Here is a 25,416-nt window from a genome sequence, read left to right on the forward strand (position 1 = left end):
CAACATTTTCTAATGTTACACCGTTAAGCTATATTCCTGGCATTGCAGAGGGATTAGCTGGTGCCTGTTGGAAGAGCACTTTGGTTTTCTCCATGTTCAGTGAGAGGGCGAGCTTCTCGTATGCTTCTGCGAATGTGCTTAGAGTGGCTTGTAGGTCTTCTTCTGAATGCGCACAGACTACGTTGTCATCGGCATATTGGAGTTCTATAACAAATGTTGTGGTGACCTTGGTTTTGGCTTTCAGTCTGCTGAGGTTAAATAGCTTGCCATCTGTCCGATAGATGATTTCCACACCGGTGGGAAGCTTCCCATCAACAAGGTGAAGTATCATAGCAATGAAGATGGAAAATAAGGTAGGGGCAATAACACATCCCTGCTTGACACCTGATTCCACCTTAAATGGGTCACTTTGGGAGCCGTTGTTGTCCAAAACTGTTGCCATCATGTCATCATGGAGGAGGTGCCGGATGTTCACAAATTTGTCAGTGCACCCGATTTTTTGGAGAATGGTCCAGAGAGCGCTGCGATTCACTGTGTCGAATGCCTTTGCAAGGTCATGAATGCCATGTACAGAGGTTGATTTTGTTCCCTGCATATTTCTTGGCACTGTCGTGCAGTGAAGATCATGTCCACTGTTCCTGTGGAGGGACGGAAGCCATTCTGGGATTCTGGGAGGGTGCCTTCTGAAACAGGAAGAAGGCGGTTTGCAAGCATTCTTGTGAGGATTTTCCCAGCGGAGGTTAGAAGGGAGATACCACGATAGTTCCCGCAGTCTGTTCTGTCCCCTTTCTTGAAAAGGGTGATGATGAAGTCTGCTGGGATTTTCTCGATCACCCACACCTTTTCAATGAGCTGGTGGAGTTGTTGTATCAGCTCAGGTACACCCGCTTTGATGATTTCAGCAGGAATCCCATCCGGTCTGTTGGCCTTGTTGTTTTTTTGTTGGCTGATGGCATTGCTAACTTCTTCCAAACTAGGCAGTGCTGCAAGCTCATCCCTGGTTTGTTGTTGCAGGATTTGTGAGAGGGTCTTTTCGGCCACATTGAAGCTGCGATTTAGCAGGTTCTGGTAGTGCTCTTTCCAATGTAGTGCAATTGATGTTTTGTCCTTCAGAATTTTAGTTCCATCTGATGAGCGTAGGGGCTGTATGCCATGGTTTCTTGGTCCATAAATGATCTTTGTGGCTTTGAAAAATCCCTGAGCGTCATGGGTATCTGCAAGGTGTTGGATTTCTTCAGCCTTCTTTGTCCACCAGATGTTCTTGAGTTCTCTGATCCTTCTTTGGACCTCAGCTTTTGCACTGGCATAGATCTTTTTCTTGGCAGCACAGTTGGTGTCTCTCTGCCATGTTTGGAAGGCTTTCCTTTTGTTATCAATTAACTGTGGGATCTCTTGGTCGTTATCGTCAAACCAGTCTTGATGTTTCTTAGTTTGGTATCCAATGGTTTCTTCGCAGGCTGTGATGATGGAGGTCTTCAGTTTGTTCCAATGTTCCTCAACATTTTCGGGGTGTTCTGTGGGTAGATGATCCTTGAGTGTTGTCTGGAGAAGGGCTCGTTTGGAGGGCTCCTGAAGGGCTTGGGTGTTCATTTTGCACCTTGTTTTTCTTCCTTGGAGTCTGTGTTTGGGGACGATCTTGATAGCCATCATGGATCGGATTAACCTGTGGTCTGTCCAGCAGTCATCGGCACCTGTCATGACTCTTCTGAGAAGCACATCGCGGCGGTCTGTGGCACGTGTAATAACTTTGTCCAAGAGGTGCCAATGCTTTGACCAGGGGTGCTTCCATGATGTCTTGAGCTTGTTTTTCTGGTGGAAGAGCATGTTGGTGATGACAAGGTTGTGCTCTCCGCATTTGGTGAGAAGTAAGATGCCATTCGAGTTGCTGTTTCTGACTCCGTCCTTTCCGATGATCCCTGGCCACAGGTCGGAGTCCCGTCCGACTTTTGCATTAAAGTCCCCCACGAGGATGATTTTGTCCTCCTTAGGTATCTCCGATAGGATGGTGTCCAGCTGACAATAAAAAAATTTCCTTGATGTCTTCGTCAGCATCTAGAGTTGGTGCATAGGCACATATGATGGTTGCCTGTTGGTTTTTGGCAAGGTTAATTCGGAGGGTTGCGAGTCGTTCATTGTTGCCAGTGGGTGCCTCAGTCAGGTGCTTCACCAGGTCATTTAAGATAGCAAAGCCAACTCCGTGTATTCTTCATTCTTCTTCAGGCAGTCCCTTCCAGAAGAAGGTGTAGCCTCCCTTTTCTTCCTTCAGCTGTCCCTCTCCTGCTCTCCGGGTCTCCTGAAGGGCTGCTATGTCGATCTTAAAGTGTCCCAGCTCCTTTGCAATGATAGCAGTCCTGCGTTCAGGGTGTTTGCTGTCAGTGTTATCCAACAGTGTCCGTACGTTCCATGTTCCAAAGTTCATTTCTCTTTTTTGGTCGCAGAGTGGTGACCCCTCTGGACGTGGCAGTCCAGTCAGGGTAAGAGAGGCAGACTATGTTTAGGGCACCGTTTCTAGCCCCTTCCCCATGTGGGGTGAGCAGAGCAGATACAGCTGCTGGACTACTCAACTGCCACGGTCCTTGAGGTAGAACGACTGAGTCCATATCCACCACCCATGTGCCAGTCTGTGACTAGGGGCTTCCAGATTTCACAGTCCTGCCCCCATCGCCACTCGCTGATCACCATGGGACATTTTTGGTTTGTTTTTATTTTTCTTGGAAGACGCCAAAAATGTGCGGAGGTCGGTGGATGGCTGGTCAACACACAGTCTTCACAGAATGAGGTCCCAGCTGTGGTGTGATTAACACAACGAGAGTGGCTTCTCAGTCTGTTGCAGCCTTCTTCCGCCTTCACAGCCATTGTAACATGTATCATGTTATCCTCTGCCTGCTCCGCCGTTGAGGTCTTTGGGTCTTCGGATTGTGTTTGGTCTGGAACCACCCCTGTGGCCACTCCTGGGAGTGCATGACTCCAGTGGTTGTGCCCACAGGTTCATCGGAACATGCAAGCCCCCTCACCACGGCAAGGTGACAATCCATCGAGAAGAAAAAAAAATCTGCATGAGGGAGTTGGTTCAACATCTAAATCATTTTGGTACCCTAGATTACTTGACTACACAGCCACAAGACAACACAACCAAAATATTGCCATATCATTTACAAAAAAGTTAAAAGCAGCAATCCTAATATACATCCAGACTATTGTGAAAAATGACCATTTATTTCGGTTCTCTGCTTTCTTTCATTTTATCCAGTTACTGATCTGTGAAGATCTCTTTCCTATATGACTATGATGGAGAATCCTGGGTCAGAGGCGGTCCACTGGCGAGGCCATTTAGCCAGTCGCCTGTGGCGAAATCATTCCGGGGGCACAATGAGGCCCCTGGGAGGATGGCGCCACCCCTGCCTCCTTTGGGCCTTGCGGGCCTTCTTCGGGCCTTGCGGGCCTTCTTCGAGCCTTCTTCGAGCCTTCTTTAGGCCTTCTTCGGGCTGCCCGGCCCACCGGAAGGCCCAATGCGGGCTCCGGAAGGCCCAATGTGGGCTCTGGAAGGCCCAGCACAGGCTCTGGAAGCCCGCATCGGGCCTTCCGGAGCCCGCGTCGGGCACTCTGGAGCCCGCTGCCATCTGTTGTGGAATAATGTCCAGGGTGGGAGAAAGAGCTCTTGTCTGTTGGAAGGCAGGTATGGATGTTGAAATTAATCACCTTGATTAGCATTTAATGGCCCTTTGGCTTCAAAGCCTGGCTTTCTCTTGCCTGGGAGAATCTTTTTTTGGGAGGTGTTAGCTGTCCCTGATTGCTTCCTGTCTGGATTTCCCCTCAGTGTTGTTCTTTATTGAGGCTTTTCCTTAATCTTTCCTTATTATCCAACATTTTTGCTTATCCAACACTTTTATTTTTCAGTGATTGGTTTTTTGAGGGGTGCCAAAATGTCTGTTTGCCTATACTTGAAAATTACCTTGGACTTGCCCTGTCCTGGGTTCATATTTTGACACAGAAATATCTATTGTGCAATGCCTTAAACTGCAACGCCATGGGGAGCAGTTTTATTGGAAATCTGTACATTCCTAAGACGTGAAATACTTTTGAAAGTGGGAAAATGTGGACAAAAAGTGTCTGTACTTTCCAAATGTGCATAACTATAAATGTGAATATGTAAGAATACATAAATTACATGCTTTGAATTTTATGCACTTACTTTCTTCTTAATGTGCATTTTGTGAGGGATATTTTTTCCATTTCAATGAGGTTTTATATGTATTCTGAAAAATGCAAATATACAAAGGCTGAAGAAATATGTCTGAAGTCTAGTGAATCCATCCAGATGCCCAGAAAAAGAAAACAGAGAGTGAAATAAAATCAGATTACATAATATAAATTACACATTTCATGTAATACATTATATGTTTTTTACCATAGTGAATGAATGAATTGTTTAATGTACTAGCTATACGCCATGACATCAGTAATATACAACCTTTATAAACACTTTCCAATATAAAAATTAAAACTTATTCAAAAATTAAAACCAGCTCTTTAAAATTATGATGGCAGAGACATAACAATGACAGTGTCTGATTTGTATCATCCCAAACCATTTCCATTTCCATTTCTGACCTCAAGTATGGATTTTGCTTCTTTAGCTCTGATATTTTGAGCTGCAAGTGCAAATGTAGTAACCTTAAGTGTTATATTTTTGGAATAATCTGCTAGCAAGTCATAGATCACAGCAGATTGTTGCCATGCTGCCCTTTCTTCCAAGAGTGTTCCCAGGAGATTTTTCCTAGGATCATTATACAAGGGGCAATGTAGCAGATAGTGTGTTAGATCTTCTTTTCCCCCCATGCCACGAATGCAAAGTTGTTGGATATAGGGGATCCCTCTGTATCTTCCCTCTAGCCAGTTTGATGGCATTGTTTGGAAGCGCAGGGCTCTAAATGCTTTCCTCAGGGCTGCAGACGTTAGGTCTTGAAGATATTGTTGACAATATTGGTCACTCTTTAGTTGGGGATACCAGGTAGAGAAACCTTGCTGTTTACTAATCTGCAAGTTGTCAGCTGCATCCATCTCAAAGATTTTGTCTCTAATCGCCTTCTTGTCCAGATGCATTAGAGCTGTTGTTGATCCATCAAAATATTGATGGAGCAAGGCTTGCCAGTATTGAACCCATCCTCCCTGCTTAAACTGTTCCATCATGCATTGCTTTGTTATACTCTCATCCTCCATTCCCAGAACTCTCTTCCCATATGAGATGTTAAGCTTATGCATTCTGGCCTTAAGTGAGAGTAGATCCAATTCAAGCCTTAACAAGGCAGCTGGAGTCCCAGGGGGAAGGGCTAAAAGACCTCTTGCAAACTTATTCTGAATACATTCAACCTGTTTTGTATTACCCTGTCCCCAAATTTCTGCTCTGTATAACAGTTGAGGTAAAATTTTAGCAGCAAAAATCTTTACTGTGGGACATACCAAGGAACCTTCCTTTGTTTTCCCGAAGGCTAGGATTGATTTCACTGACCTCCAGGCAGATAATTTGGCTGCCTCTATATGGCTCTTCCAGTTACCATTATATGAAAAGTTTATGCCCAGGTATTTAAAGCTATGACACTGCTCTATTGAGTGGCCATCCAATTTCCATTTATGTGTTTGTTTCCTTTTGGAAAATACCATAACTTTGGTTTTAGAGTGATTAATCCTCAGCTTCTCTTGTTCACAGATTCTACTTAGTGACTTCAAAAGTCCCCTGAGACCTATTTGCGTAGTTGACAGGAGGACCATGTCATCCGCATACAACAAGACTTGGATTCTCCTACTACCTCCTGATGGAGGGAAGTGATCAGGGGAGCTCAACTCAGCAACTAGATTGTTCACATAGAAGTTAAACAGAAAAGGTGCTAGCAAACAGCCTTGCCTAACACATCATTTTGTTTCAATGTTGTTCAATAGCTTGCCTGACAGACCTAACCTCACTCTTAGGTTTGTCCCTGAATATAGCTGTTGCAATAATAACAACAGTCGTCTATCCACATTAGTCCTTGCCAACTTTGCCCACAAACGCTGTCTGTCAATTAAGTCAAAAGATGAGGTAAAATCCACAAATGCCGTGTATAGGCATCCCTTTGGTTTCTTCAGACTATTTTGGATTAGGTGCCAAAGCACAAAACATTGGTTTATTGTGCTTCTGCTTTGCCGAAATCTGGCCTGTTCTTCTGCAATAATATTATTCTCCTCTGCCCAACTACGTAATTTATTTAACAGAAACCTACCATAGATTTTTGACACCACATCCAACAGGCTAATAGGTCTATAATTGTGTGGGTACATCCTATTGCCTTTTTTATATAGAGGAACAATTATACTGGTTTTCCACCCATTTGGGATAATTCTTGTCTGGTTGATATATGTAAACAGTCTGGCCAGAATGGGAGCCCACCAAGTGATGTTACATCTAAACAATTTGGGTGGTAGCATATCCTCTCCTGGGGCTTTTCCTGTTTTTAATTTTTGAAGCAGGCCTTCAATTTCCTCTGGTGGCCAATCAGGGAAGTCAATGGGTCTAGGCACTGATTGGTGGCTAATCAGGGGTGTCAGTGGGTCTAGGCACTTCCTATGCAGTTTCTGGGTCGCTAAATATTTCTCCAAAATAAGTTTTCCATGTAAGTGCTGCAATTTGAGAGTCTAAATGAGATTGCAAGGGCCTTAGCCCTGAATGCACCATATTCCAAAATTTGACCTCATCCTTTTGCCTAACTGCTAGATCCAGCTTGATCCAATTTTGCCTGTTGAATTCAAGTTTCTTCCTTTTCAGTAGGGTTTTATATTGTGAACTTTGACCACAGTGGATTCCAGTTCTTTCAGTGAAAAAAAATCCTCATATAACACCAACATATCACTTCCACTTTAACCATTTTGTTTGATGAATAAAGTCAATTATGATTTTTTTATTTAGTTTGTCCACAGTTCATTCTCACCATAGTATGTTATTGTTAACTAATGGGAAAATCATACAAAACATAAAATAATAAATAAACATATAAATACATTTGAATACACAAGCATTCAAAGATGTGACCATGTGAGAAAAAGTATGCCTCACAATCTTATGTGAGATGAGGATAGAATAACAGCAATACAATGGGAAAGGGAGAAATGGCTTAACCCTTAACTTTTCAAAATAGTTTAATCCTTATCTTAGGTTAACAGCAAGCAATATAGAAAGTTACAGGTAGACTCCATTTGTAAAATTGATATTTTTGTTCTTTTTGCTACTTGAGCAAAAGTTATAGCTTTGGGGACTTGATGTTCAGTCTTTGAAAAGGCCGTATACTTGGGTTGTTGGCTGGCTACACACTTGGTATTTTTAGCTTTTGTTTTGCAGATTGTGTAATACTGTACCCATTTGACCACATCTAAATGATAAAATTTACCCTCTTATTGAATTAGCTTTTGAATTATCTTGAACTTTAAGCACTGGGTTATAGGCAACTACAAATTCATTGCAGACGACAATGGCTTTCACATGCCTATTAACCACTTATTGAACTTGTAAAACACTCAACTAGTCACCCAGACATGATTCATTGCTATATTTCAGGCAGAAACCACATTGATGGATAAAGTTCCTTTGACTTCAAAAAGTGATAAAAATAAACCCAACACAGCAGACTATGAAGTCAACCAAAGACTCACAATGAAAAATGCCCTTTCTCTGGTTATTAAGCAGAAATAAGACTTATTGCTACATGATTTGTTTCACAAGTACTGCTCACTCATCCTTTCAACCTTACTTGGTGGGTTTGTGTATGTGTGTGTGTGTGTGTGCGTGTGTATATTGTTTCAATAAGTGCTATTAAATCAGTCACCTGAAGTTAAATTTTAGCCAGAGTATGGAATATCCAATTTTGTCGGAAAATTGTTTCTATTTGAAATGAGAAGTGAGGAAAAACAGAGGAAACTCCACATCTTCTTTAATAAATCTCATGGTATTGCCATGAAACTTGAAATCCTATGAGCCAGCTTGTAATGTGGGTTTCTTCGTTAAAGTAGAAAATTGAATGAAAAAACATTTCCATTCCAGTGCAATGGTTTCCTGTATGATGGATTGCTATGAGTAAATACTTGCAAAACCTAATGTGGCACACTCTGCAAATAAAAGTATGGCTTTTGACTTTGAAGGAAAATCAAAGTTTGAACGTTTTGGTAGGTAACTTTTAAATGGGTTTCTTATGTGTAACTTTCAAATTTAGCACATTCCCGTTTCTCAGCCAAAATTATCTTTCCACTTGCTCCCAAGAATTCAATATTATTAAGACTTTCTTAAAGTAGAAATTGCAGCAACTTCAATTTTATTTATTTATTTATTTTGCTTTATATCCCGTCTTCTCTCCATGCATGGTTATTATAATAATCATGACCATAAACACCACAGGACTAACAGATCTTGCTTCACCATCTTTTCCTTCAATTAATAAAAATTGAACACTAATGCCAATATAAGCTTCTGAATAGTGAATTCTTCAAAAATATATTTATACTGGTTCTAACAAAATACTAAAACTACTAAAAATCTCAACAAACCATGATGATGATGATCCAATAATCTGATCTAGCAATATTTCAGATTTGATTCTCCAACTTCTAACATTTTTCTACATGCATGATTGTCCCTATTTTGGTATATGCTTTCTCTAAAGTGCATACTCCCCCTGTCCTATTATTTCTTAATATATGTACTGTAAGTGTTGATACGACTTTGCTTATGTAGTATATTCATTCAGTGTTAATTTGATTCTCAAGCCAATGCAGCTGGCGTAGGGAAATTTTTGCCAAGTTCACCAAGAGAGACCAGCCCTGTTAGAAATAGTCCGCCGGAACTATTTCCAAGGGGGCAGGGCTACCTTAGAGAGCAGTTCCCCCCTCTTAGCTCACTTTGAGCTTTTTGCTGACCCACCCTCCCACCCATTAACAGTATAACATATTGGTCGCCTATTGGGGCCCAGGAGGAATTCCCCCCCCTATGTTCTGGGGGGGGGGGACTCACATACCCTATACTGTTTACAAGGGTGAATTGAGAGTGGAGGGGGCTTTAAATAGGCCATCCCACTCAAAGTAGCCGTAGGTTCATATTTGGTGTACACCTAAGGCACCCCTTTGTGGTGTGGGCCAGGAACGGAAACCCTCACCTATGTTTCCCTAACCAGGTGAGGGCAAACAGAAATGGTCTTGAAACGGGGAGAGTTCTGTCTCCATAAAATACTTTGGACGTGGGGAAGAATTCTTTGTACGTTGTCCTGAGCTGTCGCCCTGGAGATGTTAAAGTTGTCCATATCCAGGGACCCAGGTATTTCACAGCTTAGCTGAGGGGTAGGTCAGTGGGGGCCACTACCTAGGCTTAAAACACACACCAGGTACATGCCCCTTTAGTTAAATGTTCCAAGTCACAAAGAGTTAATTCTGGTAACGTTTTAAATAAAAGTTGTCCATATATCAATTCACACTGTTGTCTGGTCTCTTATTTCGGTGGTGGGATGGCAAATATTTTATTTGTATGCATCTATTGATGTATAACTTGAAAATAATGATTTGTTTTTTAAAAAAACCCACAATAATAGTAATCTACCATTTATTGTTTCTTCCCAGTGAGGGGAACCGAAGGATAACTACACATTTTTCAAATACAGTAGAGTCTCACTTATCCAACATAAATGAGCCGGCAGAATGTTGGATAAGCAAATATGTTGGATAATAAGGAGGGATTAAGGAAAGCCTATTAAACATCAAATTAGGTTATGATTTTCCAAATTAAGCACGAAAACATCATGTTATACAACAAGTTTGACAGAAAAAGTAGTTCAATATGTAGTAATGCTATGTAGCAATTACTGTATTTATGAATTTAGCATCAAAATATCACGATGTATTGAAAACATTGACTACAAAAATGCATTGGATAATCCAGAATGTTGGATAAGTGAGACTCTACTGTAGTCTTTTCACTCAGGAATTTTATACATTTCTTGTAGTTTTCTTGTAGATCATAGGTCTTTGTCAACAGTAAAAGACTTGAAAATGTTATTGTTCTGGGCAATAACAATCATCTGGACATCTAAGCTTGTCTTTTGATCCACTTTCATAGAATCATAGAATAATAGCTTTAGAAGAGAACACATGGACCATTCAGTCCAATTCCCTGGCATGCAGGAAAAGCACAATCAAAGTACCCCTGATAGGTGGCCATCCAGCCTCTATTTAAAAGTTTCCAAGGAAGGAGCTTCCACCATACTCTGATGCAGAGAGTTCTACTGTTGAACAACTCTTATGGTTAGGAAGTTCTTCCTAATGTTCAGGTGGAATCTCCTTTCCTGTAATTTGAACCCATTGCTCTGCCTCTGATTCCTAGTTTCCAGGGCAGCAGAAAACAAGCTTGCTCTCTCTTCCTTATGACACCCTTTCATGTAATTATATATGCCTATCATGTCTCCTCTCAAACTTATCTTTTGCATTTGAGTTGCCCTCCTCTGTACACCTTCCAGCTTGTCAATATCTCTTTTAAACTGTGGTGCCCAGAATTGAACACAGTATTCCAGGTGAGGTCAAATCCAAAGCAAAATAGAGAGGCACTATGACTTCCCTTGATCTAAACACTATAATCCTTTTGATGCAACCAACAATCCTAGTGGCTTTTTTTAATATTCAAACTAAAAATCACAGCAACCCCTGACTTAATCTTAAAATCCGTCTTCTTTAAAAACTTGTCTCAATAAAAATGTTTTAGCCTGCCACTGGAAGAACAGCAGGGAGGAGGCCATTCTGGTTTCTCTGGCCAGGAAGTTCCAGAGTCAAGGGGTAGCCACCGAAAAGGCCCTCTCTTGGTCTCACCATCTAAGCTTGAGATGGAGGTGGGACCCAGAAAAGGGACTCTCCTGAAGATCACAGTGCCCGGGTAGGTTCATACAAGGAGATGTGGTCAGCTAAATTAAAGCCACCTAGAGCTTTAAAGGTCATGACCGGCACTTTGAATTGTGCCCAGAAACAGACTGGCAGCCAGTGGAACTGCTGCGACAGGGGAGTTGTCTGTTCCCTGTAGCCAGCCCAAGTTAGCAACCTGGCTGCAGGCCTTTGGACCAGCTAAAGCACTCTTTAAAGCAGTTGTTCCCAACCTGTGGGCTGTGAGACCTAAAATAAGGTCCAGGAGACATACGGAAAAAATCAGCTCTAGATTATTAAATATTGTTATCTGTGGACGAGCAAATGGCGACTACCGGATGGCATATCTTCTGTATCAGAAACTAGAGCTGATGTGGTCTATTCAATGCAATTTTCTGAACCAGCACCCCAAATAACCAAACAGAATCTAAAGCTGACCAAAAACTGATTCGTAACCCTTTTGGTACTAATGTTGGAAAGTAGTGCCTGGTCAAAGTGGTACCCGGGCCTGGTCAAGTGGTCCCTGATCAAAAAAGGTTGGGAACCACTGCTTTAAAGGCCACACAAAAAGTGTGTTATAGGAACACAGACGGGATGTAACTAAGGCATGTACCACTGTCGCCAGATCTGGCTTCTCAAGGAACAGGAGCAGTTGCTGCACAAGTTTTAATTGTGCAAAGACCCCACTGCAGATATCTGGGCCTCCAGTTTCAATATTGGGTCCAGGAGGACCCAGAAACTGCAGACCTGTGTCTTCAGTGTAACCCATCCAGTACAGGATTGATCCCTATTTCCTGATCTGCCTTTCGACTGACCAGGAGCACTTCTGTCTTGTTTGGCTTGAGTTTCAATTTGTTTGCCATTATCCAGTCCTCATACAGGTTAATCCAATGCTGTTTATGGGAAAACATGAGTCAATAGCATAAATATTTTTAAAACAAAATATAAGATGCAGAAATGCTGTTTTAGAAGAAAGGTTCAGGTAAACAAGATAGTAGGACTGGTGTCAGAAGATAGAACAATCAAGTGATTTCTGAACCTACATATACACAAACTTAATGTGTGTGTATTTGTGTGTGTATGTGTGTTTATCAGGTACTGATAAAGGTAAAGGTTTCCCCTGACGTTAAGTCCAGTCATGTCTGACTCTTGGGGTTGGTACTCATCTCCATTTTTAAGCCGAAGAGCCAGTGTTGTCCATAGACACCTCCAAGGTCATGTGGCTGGCATGACTGCATGGAGCACCGTTACCTTCCCGCTGGAGCAGTACCTATTGATCTACTCACATTGGTATGTTTTCAAACTGCTAGGTTGGCAGAAGCTGGAGCTAACAGCGGGCGCTCATGCCGCTCCCAGGCTTTGAACCTGGCACCTTTCGGTCTGCAAGTTCAGCAGCTCAGCGCTTTAACACACTTCGCCACCGGGGTTCCTGATAGTGTAGCCAAAATCAGCTATAGTATCTGCCATAAGGGGGTAGTGTAGGTCCATCGCCCAGCATGCTGTCTACCTTGGAAGTCAGGAAAAATGTGACTGGGATTGAAAGCAATAACAGAAGTTTATTCTATTTGGCTAGATGAATGTCAGAACATCTTAATCACTAAAAAAAAAACCCAGACATAACAAACAATACAGTGCAAAGCATTTTATCCTCTTTGGCAGCCATTCAAAAGACCAAATTTCCCCCCTGCTTGGCTCAGGAATGGCTAAACTAGGATCCGAGAACTCATTGGCTGGGGACTCCCTGTCATGTCAGGAGTTGATGGAATCTCCTTTGTGGTGGGAAAAAATGAAGGTGGAGCCATTTGGAAGAATCTCCCAGGGGGAAAAGGGGCAAGATTTGGGAAATGGTCTGAGGCAATGTAAATAGTCCAGTATGGGATTATAGGAATAGGTTCCAGCCTTAGAGACAAAGGAAAGGCTTATGTAAATATAAATAATTGAATTAAAAATATGAACTTTTGGCAAACAAACTAGTCAAATGTGGGCTAGGTTAGGTGGATCTGTAATTGGTTAAGTGAACAAACCTAAAGGGTAGGTACCAATGCTTCCTCTTCATCCTGGAAAGAAGACAAGTGGAGTACCGCAGGGTTCTGTCCTGGGGCAGGTTCTGTTTAACATCCTTATTAATGATTTAGATAAAGGGCTGGAAGGCATGGTCAAGTTTTCAGACAACACCAATTTGGGTGGGATAGCTAATACTCCAGAAGACAGGAGCAGAATTCAAAATGATCTTAACAGATTAGAGAGATGGGCCAAAACTATCAAAATGAAGTTCAACAGGAACAAATGCAAGATACTCCACTTAGGCAGAAAAAATTAAATGCAAAGATACAGAATGGGGGACACTTGGCTTGACAGCAATACGTGTAAAAAAGATCTTGGAGTCCTCATGGACAACAAGTTAAACATGAGCCAACAATGTGATGCGGTGGCAAAAAAACCAATGGGATTTTGGCCTGCATAACTAGGAGTATAGTGTCTAGATCCAGGGAAGTCATGTTACCCCTCTGTTCTGCCTTGGTCAGACCACACCTGGAATAATGGGCACCACAATTGAAGGGAGGTGTTGACAAGCTGGAATGTGTCCAGAGGAGGGTGATTAAATCATCAAGAGTCTGGAGGACCAGCCTTGTTATCCATCAGACAACACAAGGGAGATTCCTATGGAAGTCCTGATCCCAACCAGAGTGAAAGCATCTCCAAACACTTTCCCAGCAACATGGAAGTCTGCCTGTGTTGTGCTGGCTCCATTGGGGTCGCCTCACAATGGCAACATTTTCCCCATGTGATGGGAAAAGCCTCACTGAGAGGGAGCTGCACACAGGGCAACAGATTTGCCTTGCTGCTCCCTCTTTCCTCCCCAGATGCCTGGCAAAGTGGGACTCTTCACCAGGGCTTTATGATGAGGCCGTAGATTTCTGCAGCCCAGGATTCAAATTGCCCCTTGGCCATGGTGACCGTGGACAGTCACATTCTCTCAGCTTTAGAAAAAAAGCAATAGCAAACCACGTCTGAACAATTCTTGCCAAGAAAACCTTCTTAGGGTCATCATTAGCCAGAAATGACATGAAGGCATACAACAACTTTTGCTTCTTTATGTGTAACTGATAGGTGGATATTTTGTTTTCATCTCTTGCCTGAAATGTCTTGTTTTATTCATCTTTTCAATTCTGATGACAAGAGAAAGACTTACAGAGTTTTAAGATACTTCATTTCCCATGAAGTATAAACATATCTGATGTACAATGAAGTTTGTGTTACATCATTTTGTCAGAAATTGAAATTCACTGTCACTGCCTTGATAGGGGGATTTGAGTTGAAGTTTACAGTTCTGTATGCAGGGACTATAAAGTTAGCATGAGTGAGATGCAATATTGAGTATTAATGTGTCACTGCAGTTGCATCTTTCTTGGTGTGCCTCAGTACACTGGGCTTGTCAGATGCAATAGACAATAGCACTTCAGATTTTCATAACTGGGGAATTTTAACATGTTGACTTTCATATATGAATGAAGTCAATGTATTCCCTGGCTGTACACAATAGTTCCCATTCCCTTGCTTGTATAATATAAAACTAGCAACCATCAAGAGTAAATTTCTTCAGACTCTCCTGGAAACCTGCCTAGAATTAAGAAAGACAGACAGACATACAGAAATGCAAAGAAAATGTTTTGTGATTAAAAAAATCTTTATTGTACAAAAATCAAGATTTATAGTAATAATTGACTTTCCCACCAAAACTCTTATTTTTGCAATGGATATCTTGATGTGTTAAAACATCTTTGCTCACCAAGGATATACTTCACATTCTTACATTTATATAGGGATATGATTTGACCTGCATTGATGCATTGATTTCACACATGCAGCTGCCGATAGGCAACTTCAGGTCCCCTGCTGGCCCTTATTTGGGTTCTGCATCTTTAAATCAGCATTGAACAGTATATAATGCCTTCCAAAAGAGAGCTGTCAGAGGTGACAGAGAATCTATGATCACTGTGTGCACACCTTTAAGAGCTGTGGCTTGAAGTCGGATGATGAGAGCAAACTAGGAGATATTCGATAGATTCCAAAACTGATTTAATGCAAAGTATTGAAAAAATTGATCTTACAAAAAATAACAACAAACGTACCAACCCAACAAGAACCAAACACAAATAATAATGAACTGCACGCAATTCATTTTGAGCAAGCAGGGAGATTTATAAATAATTCCCATGTCCTGCACCCCAAGGATGAACTGAATTCAATCAATGTTGTTGGAGAAAACCACTCGGAACTCCTACTGCTGAGCACTGACACTAAAACAATAAATAGCTCCCTTAACAAATGACAGAGTTCTGTGGAGAGTCAAAGACAGTAAGGTTAGTCAAGCAAAACAGAAACAGTACTTTTGATGTGCATGGCCCTAAATTAGACTGGGCAACACAGGGCAACAGAAGTGCTTAGTGGAGCCATGTAGTAAACTCTAGATAGTTTTCCTGACCCTGAGGCTGCTTGCCATTGCTGTCACAGTTGTGGTTGAATGAGTTTGATTTTCAACCTTAAGCATTAGTTCATCCAATGAATGACAGTTAGAAAGGCACCCAGGTGATCATTTCATACTGCAGTTTTTCTAACAGGAACAGACTGACCTGGTACACTTTTGAGAGAAAGTAAAATTGCATTTTTAGTTTCTAACAAGTTTGATTATATATAATCTAGTTCACTGACAGTACATGTCAGGGCGATTCTTACCAGAGTAGGGGGAGGTTTTGTCTTGTTCTTTTTAAAATAGATTAATTGTTCATTTGATCTTGTATATATGAGGTTCATGAAATACAGTTCCCACATCTATTTTCAGTATCAGAATCTAGAATATACAGAGTGTAAGTTTGGGTGCATACCCTCCTCAAGTAACCTTACTACCAGAATAGGGTATGAAAATACAGCAAGCCTCCATGTTTGCGGGTTTGATATTTGCAAATCACAGATTGAATTAAAATGTTTTATATATGAACCTCCAGGTTTTCCAATACAAATTTACCATAGAATCATGCTGAAGCATCTACAGAAATCTAAGGAGAACAGCCCTTTAAAAATCTCTAGGTCCTCTAGTATGGTAGCTTCCAATGGAAGTTTATATAGCCATTTACACAGTTATTCAGAAATGGCACAGCTATTCACATAGCCATCCTGCTTTCCCTGGGATTTGGCAGCTTAGGGACAAGAGATGGCTCTCATGGCCTTAGTGGTGATCACAGGACACCAATTCCATGCAGGCTGTAAGTTCAAACTGGAGTAAACCGTTATTTTTCCCCAAATCAAGCTTTATTGCATTCTTTATTGTATACACAATGCCTCAACCTGATTATGTTTCTCCAGCTCTGCTCCTCCCAATGCCAATCAATGCTGCTTGAAAAAAACCTTCTAATTGGGAAGAGAATGAAAAGAAAAAAGGAAATTGAAGAAGGATTTTAAAAATACTTTGTTAAAAGGAACTTCTTTGTCAGAGACTTTTATGTGAAAATGTGAAGTTTGGTAAATGTTTTCTGAATAATGAATTGAGATGAAACGTTACCCTGTTTTCACACAAGGAATGCTACAAGAGTCCAAATCTGAACCTTAAGCATAGATGTAGAAAACTGACACAGGGGTGGGGCATATCCCAATGCTGTACTCCTATGTCCTAATGTTGTGCTGAGCATCCTTCAGCCAATGGCATCTGTTTGACACATGTTCTCATCTGCTTAGCCTTGTGGCATAATTAAATAACTGGCAAGCATTCAGCACTACCTTCATCACCATTCACCTAGGACAATGAAGTCACCTTTTGACTATGATCCAGAACGATACCACAGTCAAAGGCCACTGGAAAATCCATGGTAAAAGGGGGACCACTAAAACTGATCTAGATAATTGGTTTAAGCCTAAAGTACTTGGAGCAGACATAAACCACTATTAATTAGTTAACATTTAAAATGCACACACACACACACACACAAGAAGATTCTGTAGAGATGTAATAGGGTCATCTGAGAAAAGAGCACACATTGTACCAATCATGTTCTCATGTTGAATCCATTTCCTTCGGATTCTTTGGTTATTATTATAACCAAAAATAAAATGAAATAACATAATCCCTATCTTTTATCATTGTTTCTAAATGTGTTTGTTAATGTAGCACTTTTAGTCCAGATACTCAAGCATGCTTATTCGTAATAATCTTACAGAACTAGGAAGGATTTTTATAACTGTTATTTCTTTCCTTTATGTTGTTTTTCTTTAAATCTCATTTTTGCATGGAGATACCTGGCAAAAAGCCTGCAAAATACATTACCCCAAAACTGAGGCAAACCTCCCATGGTTTCTAACATCAAAGGTCATCCATTCTTCTGAGACCTTGATGACCTTTACATTAATTTTCTCTTTTATGGATTTTTATAAATTACTTAGAGATTTGGATGAGTACCTAACTTGCAGAGGTTAGATTTAATGTGAAATATTAACTTCCACTAAATATTAGGTAAACATCATTCCAAGAATCAAATAGCTTGTAGTGGCTAAAAATATTAAACATATAGTTAGAGTAAGAGTTCAGGAAAATGGAAATGTGTATGCATTATGCAAGGCTTGAAAAATGTCTGATTTCATCTGTATTTTTAATTCAGTTCTAATTCTAAATGCTAGATAAAGTAACTTCAGCAACTCCTAGCATTGGTTAAAGAAAGAAAGAATCAGAATAAATAACGCATAAATGCCAAATGCTCATCTCTCTAAAAGCCTTTTAAAGATGAAGGTGTTTAAAATATATTCAGAGGGTGCTGTATTTTTTAATTTTGAATACATTTTAATTGTTTTTGATTGTAATTTTTTTAGTGCTGGTTACATATACCGTATATACTCGAATATAAGCCGAGTTTTTCAGCCCTTTTTTGGGGCTGAAAAATCATCCCTCGGCTTATATTCGGGTCAAGCCGGCAGCAGAGCGGGGAGGCGAGGCTCCGAAGCTGGCTGACCATTGGGAGAGGAGGAGAAGTGGCAGAGGCTGCACAGGGGCCCCCAGGCGAGGCTCCTATCCCGGGAGCGCTGCTGCTCCTGCCAATCCTCCTCCTTCTCCATCTGGCCATGGATGAGGAATAGGAGAAAGAAGAGTAATGCCGGCAGCAACCCGTTCTGCTCTCTTTCCTCCTCCCCTTTCAGCTGGCTATCCAGAAGGAAGAGAGGGAAGAAATTGATAAAAGGACGCAGCAACCACTGCCTGCAGGCAGGCAGGCAGCTGGTGGATCACAGGAAGGGGTCTCCTCCATGCTTCCATTCCCCTTCTGTGATCCACCAGCTGCTTGGGGTCTCCTCCTCTCCCTCTCCCTCCTGCCCCCCAGAAGGAAGACCTGGAAAGCAGAGAGGGGAATGGAAGTGTGGAGGAGACACCCCCTTCCAAGATCAAGCAGCTACCTCTGCACTTCTATTCCCCTCCCTGTTTTCCAGGTCTCCTTTCTGAGGACGGGGAGAGGAGGAGGAGGAAGAGGAAGAGGAAGGAGAACAGACAGGCAGCTCTCCCAAGCAGCCCCTCTCAAAGAGCCAAAGGAAGGACCCCCACCCACAGATTCCCTCCCTAAGCTTTCCCCTTCCTCCTTTCCTCCCTTCCCACCTCAGTTCCCCCCCACTTCTACAGCACCCCTTCCCCACCCCTCTTCCCTTTTTCTATTTTCCCCCTTCCTATCCCAGTCTTTCTCCCCATTCCCCAGCCCCTGTCTCTCCACTTTCTATCCCAGTCTTTCCCAGGTTCCAACCTCTCTTTCCCATTTCAGTTTGGTCCCTTTCCACACTGCAGTTTCCCACTTTCCAGCTGTCCTTTCCATCTCAACATTTCCCAGTTTCCAGCCCCCCTGTCCCACCTCAATCCCCCTTCCCAGTTGCCCCCTTCCCACCCCAATCTGTCCTACTTTTCCAGCTACCCCTTTCCACCTAATTTTTCCACTTTTGCAAACACCCCTTCCCATTCCAAGTTTTTCTCATTTCCAGTCGTTCTTCCCCCCTTACCAAGTCAGTCTTTCCCACTTTTTCTTATTTATATACATACAGTACTTTCCCCAAAATGTATACTGTAGTTAAAATCATATATTGGATTATTATTGTTTTGTTTTTACATTTATTATTATTATTATATTGTATGACACAGCAAACAAGATAGATATGCTGGATTTCGTTTCACAAAATCACAAGTCAAATACTTCCCAAGTGTCTAAGGACTGTGTGATGTATTTTCGGATGATGCGTGCAGATCCCAGTAGGGTGGCCTTTTGCAGTTGACAGATCATAATTTTGTCAATGTCTATTGTTTCCAAGTACCAGCTGAGATCTTTTGGTACGGCACCCAGTGTGCCCATCACCACTGGGACCACCTGCACTGGTTTCTACCAGAGTCTTTGAAGTTCAGTCTTGAGGTCCTGATAGCGGCTGAGTTTTTCCTGTTATTTTTCGTCAATACAACTGTCACCTGGGATGGCAACATCAATAATTCAAACCTTTTTCTTTTCCACAACTGTGATGTCTGGTGTGTTGTATTCCAGAACTTTGTCAGTCTGGATTATTATTATTATTATTATTATTATTATTATTATTATTATTATTAAATTTATTATTTTCTCTATTATTGTTATTATTACCTTTATTATTTTACTCATTATTATTACATTTATTATTTTTCTCTATTATTACATTTATTATTTTACTCTTTATTATTACATTTATTTTTATCTCTATTATTATTATTATTATTATTATTATTATTATAAAGTTATCATTTTCTCTCTTATTATTATTACATTTATTATTTTGCTGTATTTATTATTATCATTATATTTATTATTTTACTCTCGTTATTACATTTATTTTTCTCTATTTATTGTTATTACATTTATTATTTTACTCTAATTACTGTTATTATTATGTTTATTATTTTACTCTATCATTATTGGTTGCAGATACTTTGAGTTGTAGTCCTATAACTTGTTTTGGAATCAACTGTAGAGAACCTGTTTCACCATCCTTACAGATAAATCTTGTAAGAACATGTGACAGGGCTTTCTCGGTGACTCCTTCCAGATTCTGAAACTCCTTTCCAAGTGAGGTTAGATTGCCCATTCCTGCTATGTTTCTGTAGGAACGTTAAGATGTTATTTTTATTTCATGCTCTCCAACTGTTCCAGTTTGACAGGGACAATTCCAATTAATCATCTGTCATCTCACTGTTTCACCTGCTTTTAAAATAATGTCACAATTTTTTTCTCTACTTATTTCTGTCTTCATTCTCAGTTTTCTTCAATTGTTTTAAACTGAGTTAAAATACAATATAAGTTTATACTAATTTAATTCAGTAAGGGAGATAGGAAAGGGTTAATCAGAATGCTGGAATCCTGGCAGACTAAGGCAAAAGCAAACTGCTTCAGGCTTTCCCAGCTTGTCTGTTCTTCTTCACTAATATCTTTGGCCTTCTTAACCATACTCAAATATTATTTGGGCATGTGAAATTGAAGGGTATAGAAGGCCTTTGAAGCCTGGCAGCTCAAAGGGACCAAGCATTGCAGAATTGTGCTCTACCATCTACCTAGGGAACCACTATTTTAAAGGAAAGGCAGTGGTAAACGTATTAATAATAATAACATAGGAAACCCAATACAATATCACAATCCACTTTAAACCTTTTTCCAAAATAATAAATGACTCAAAAGCTCTTAAGTCTATAGGAAATACCATGAAGTATGCATATTGAGTAATTCAAAGCATTTTAATAACTGTGACATATTTAAAATATATCCCTCCTTCTCTTCCTTCCAAAGCAAACCTTCAAACATAGCCATAATAATAAAAGAAGGAAATGGTATCCCATGCCATAACCATCATTAAACCATTAAGTTATTCTTCCCCTCTGTTAAACTCTCAGATCTTTGATATCCTTCATTAAAACAACTTTATTAAATCTGTAATCCTATTCTTGACTTTTAAACTGAAAATTGTCTCCTGAAGGCAGCAGAAAAGTAGGTTCAGAATGGTTTTATTTTTTTTCTGGGGCAGAAAGACAGATGACAGAAAATATCTAAAAGACTCTGCTACACTAATGAGACCTTTGTCTTTAAATGAATTCTAATTAGTGTCCAAATGTTCCATCTCTTGATCTGCTTTTGAAGTACGTGAGTATTCTATGCAAAAATGAAGTGCCCCTGTAACAACAGAAGTTTTAAACAAAAACAGCCAATGCTCTTGAAACAAAATATCTTTAACAAATGTTCAAAGTTCAAAAATAAATATGTAGCAAATATCTCGTTCGTGTTTCTGTCATAACAGTTAATGTTTATTATACATGAATTTGAAGAATGAAACAAAGGACTCAGTTTTAAAAAAGAATAATCTTTACTTCACACACAGTCAACTTTCTTTCTTAATAAAGCCATTCAGTTGATATCTGGAGAAGTCCCTGGGTAATATTTGAGGGCAAACAATACAGCTATCTTAACAAAAGATGCAGATCTGTATCTGGCCAGATCTGTGCTTTGTGAATGTGTTGCATGAAGTCTCATGCTGCATGAAAGTTGGTGTGTGCTATTTACATTTCAATAATACTTATCTTTGGCCATCTTTAAAAATGCTATGAAGAGTTTTATGAACTTCACTTGTTCTCTGGTATATCATAATATTGATTGTGCATTCATTCTTAGAAATCTCTCCTTTCCCTCTATGCTTAACCATACATGCCTGGGTTGAATCTCACCTGGAATATTTATGAGGACACAAAGTTCAAGAAGTATTTTGACAAGTTGGTATTGTGTCCACTGAAGAGCAATCAAGAGTATCAAATGTCTGGAAGGCTTGTGAGGAACAACTGAAAGAGCTGAGTATGGTTAGTTTTGAAAAGAGAAGACAGAGTGGTGACATGCTGGCTATCTTTAAAAATCTGAAATTACGTCATGTAGAAGATGGAGGAGCCATATGGCATTCTCATGCTTCATAGACCAGAGCACCAATAAATGGCTTAAAATTACAAGAAACAGTATTCAATTTAAACATTGGGAAGAACTTTTTTAAACTACAAGAGCTGTTTAAGAGTGGAATAGGCTCCCTCAGAGGGTACTGAGCTCTCCATCTTTGGAGCCCTTTAAGGAGAGGTTTTATAAATACCTTTTAAAGGTGCTGTAACTGTATAGACAGTTGGACTGGATGAGCCCTTGTGGTACCTTCCATCTTAAAAATTCTATTATTTTAAAATATGTGGGTAAAATGTATATGAATAATGTTTGGCTTTGCTTTCCTGAAATTACTTGTTTGAAATTTAGCAGGTGAATACTCTCCACATTTCATGTGGATTATTAAAAAGATGAATGATAATGAGAGGACTATCGAATGGTTATTTGGATTTGGACCTCAGATTGGATTAGGGCAGGCCTGCATCAATCCAACTAAAGCAGGACTGAATCAGAGGGCCCTGATTCGCATAATCACTTAGCTATTCTCAATAGGTATATTTTCTGGTAACAAAAGATAAATTCTAGACCCAGCTCTAAGTATTATATATATTAATGTGTGCATTGGTACAGTGTCCTTTTTGAAAAAATATTTATTATTTTTGAAGAAAGGTCAATAGCTGTCAAATTTCTGAAGGCAGGTATCGTAGGACTGACTATTTGGCTGAATCAAGTTCTTGAATGCTGGGTTGTGATTCCATCTAGGTCTTCTAGCCAACAAGATGCTAGCTTTATTTTCAGCATTATAACTGTGTAATATACAGGAAGAGTTGTTTCAATAATTACAAAATTACAAAAATATACATTATGGCTGAAAGCCTTTTTTCATAGCAACATGCCATGCAGTTTTACAATTTGCCCTGGGCAGATATTGTTAAAATCCAGGACTAGTTGTGTAGCAATTTTCTTATACAAATATGAAGAAAAAGCTTTCAGTGTTTCAAAATTACTCTGTGGCTCATGAGAAAGTGGCTGAGAAGGTTCAATTTTCATTCGAGATGGAAATAGTCCTTCAGGCGATACTCAAGACAAAAAAATTTTTTTTCAATGATTCAGATCATTCATATGCATTATTATCATGATTTTGAGATGGGAAACAAGAAATGAAAAACAGTGAGGAGGCATAATGTAGCAATTATTTCCCAAAAACTCAATGATGCAATTCAGTTTTCCCGATTTCTCATCTGGCAGAGCTGTATCCATATGCTGGGTTTCCAGAACATATTAGCTCTTTGTGGACCATGCCTTTCTCAGCTGCATCTTTAAACAATCTATGCATGTTCTTTCAGAGTGTTTGTAACTCTGATCAACTGTGATTCTGTTGAACTTCATGGACCACATTAGCAAAAGGATGATACTTGAGCATTACACATCAGCAACACACAATCCATCTGATTAAGATAATAACAGGAGGTTGCATATGAATTATGGTACAATAATTCAAGCATAGCTTACTAGTTGAGTGCTATTCAGACAATTAGACATAATTTACCATTTGATGTTATGTGCCATTATAAATTAAGGGTTTTTAAAGATAAAGAATCAATTTCTAATGCTTACAACAAAGTGAAAAATGGGGAGAGAAGGGGATTTCTTTATAATTGGTGATGGAGTATTTTCAGATAAAATTTATATTTGTTGGCAAGCAGGTAAAGATGTGAGGCAAACGTGAAGTGACAGACATGATCTGTGAATAGTTTCTAACCATTTTGTTTTATCATAAAAAAAAATGCGGCTGGGGATAGTTGGACCATGGCTGGGTGGGGAAGGAGTCAACCTTTTCTCTCATGCTGTTTCCCCAATTTAAATTGTGCTCCAAAGTTGCTATTATGTACAGCTGCTATATCTGTATTTTTTCTATACAGCAAAAATAATATTTCTCTCCTCTGCAGCTAATAGTGTGTTTCTGTGGGTGGTGGGCTGGAGGAGGCAATGAGAGAGCAAAAAAGAGAGATTTTGATAAGAGAAATGTCATGGGAGAGGATTAGGTTCACCTTCTTCAACAAAATGACCCTAATCCAATTTGGGCAATGTCCAAAGAGTGGCACAAAAGTCAGTAATCCTCTATATGTGAATAAAATGTGTATGGAGCATGACATCTTTCAAATATATTTTAGAAATTTTCCACATCGCTTCTGTGTTTCCAAGGCAGAAATATATTATATTCATGAAAAATTCAGGTACAATGGATCATATTTGCCAGAAATAATAATACAAACAGTATTGGACAGATGTAGTTGCATATTAATGATAATATTTTAAATGGTGCATTCCTACTCTATTCAATCCCTCTTTTTTCCTTTTGATTTTTATATTCTTCTTTGTAATCTTTTTTTTAAAAACTCAACCACAATATTAAAAAATAAAAATACAAACAAACAAAGAAACACATACAATATATTAATGCAACTATGAAAACAGCACCACAGGAGGGGTACAAAAATTGGGTCATTTAAAAAAATACATTGCCACAGCAGGAGGCTAAAGCAGATTAAAGAATTTTCTTAAAAGTATTTTTTACACTTTTAAAACTCAAGGGAGAGAGGACTGATCAAACTCAAGTACGTTAGGGCAAGAAGCAAGAAAAGTTCCAGGGACAACACATTATGGAGCTGAATCCCTCGGCAGGGACACTCTTAATCTTTGGTCTCTTATTCTGTTACAAAAATATTCTGCTTACAGCAGTGCCATTGCCTGAAGACGTCTGAATGCATTTACTGTAAGCAAAGAATGAGAAGGAGGCAAAAATCATAAGGAAAGCAAGACAGAAGGGTAAATGGAGTCAGACCGTAATGTGGTCTGTTTCAGTTAAGAAGAACATTTGAAACAGTATAGAAAGACAGAATTTGAAAATGAGCAGGTCAAAGGACTATCAGTCAAGATTATTGTGTGCCTTCAAGTCATTCCGACTTTTGCCAACTCTTTCATGGGGTAGTTCATGGCAGAACAAAGAATTTTTTTCTTGACTTTCATCTGGGGCTTTGAACATGTGACTTACTTAAAGTCACCCAATGGATTTCTATGTTCTAGGGATTTGAACCCTGGTCTTCCAGTATACTCAAACCACTCAAACCAGTACACCACAATGACTTTTGCTAGTCAAGATAGGTAGTAGAAATTGGCAGTCACATCTCTTGAGTCAATGTACTATGGAGAAATAGTTTTTCCTCTTATTAAATAGCTGCTTAGCTTTGCTGTCATGATAACAAAACAGTGTCTATCTGTTTCCATCACAGTTCAAAAGCAGTTCAGCCTTGACCCTTGAAAACTAGGGCAAATCCAATGTAATTCAATGTGTATTTCAGAGTAACTTTGATTTAAAAACAAACTGATTAATTTCAATTAATACAAAATCGTCAGTACCCTGAAATAGTTCGTTGACCTAATTGGTACCAATGAGTCTCTGGATCACTAAGTGGCAGATATCAAACTCTTCAGGAGTCTTGTTTAAAATGCTTACAGCTAGTATATCCTTTCCCTCCCCACCACTGAAATAATG

This window comes from Anolis carolinensis, chromosome 5 (assembly GCF_035594765.1).
Source record: "Anolis carolinensis isolate JA03-04 chromosome 5, rAnoCar3.1.pri, whole genome shotgun sequence".
In the NCBI taxonomy this organism is placed as follows: domain Eukaryota; kingdom Metazoa; phylum Chordata; class Lepidosauria; order Squamata; family Dactyloidae; genus Anolis; species Anolis carolinensis.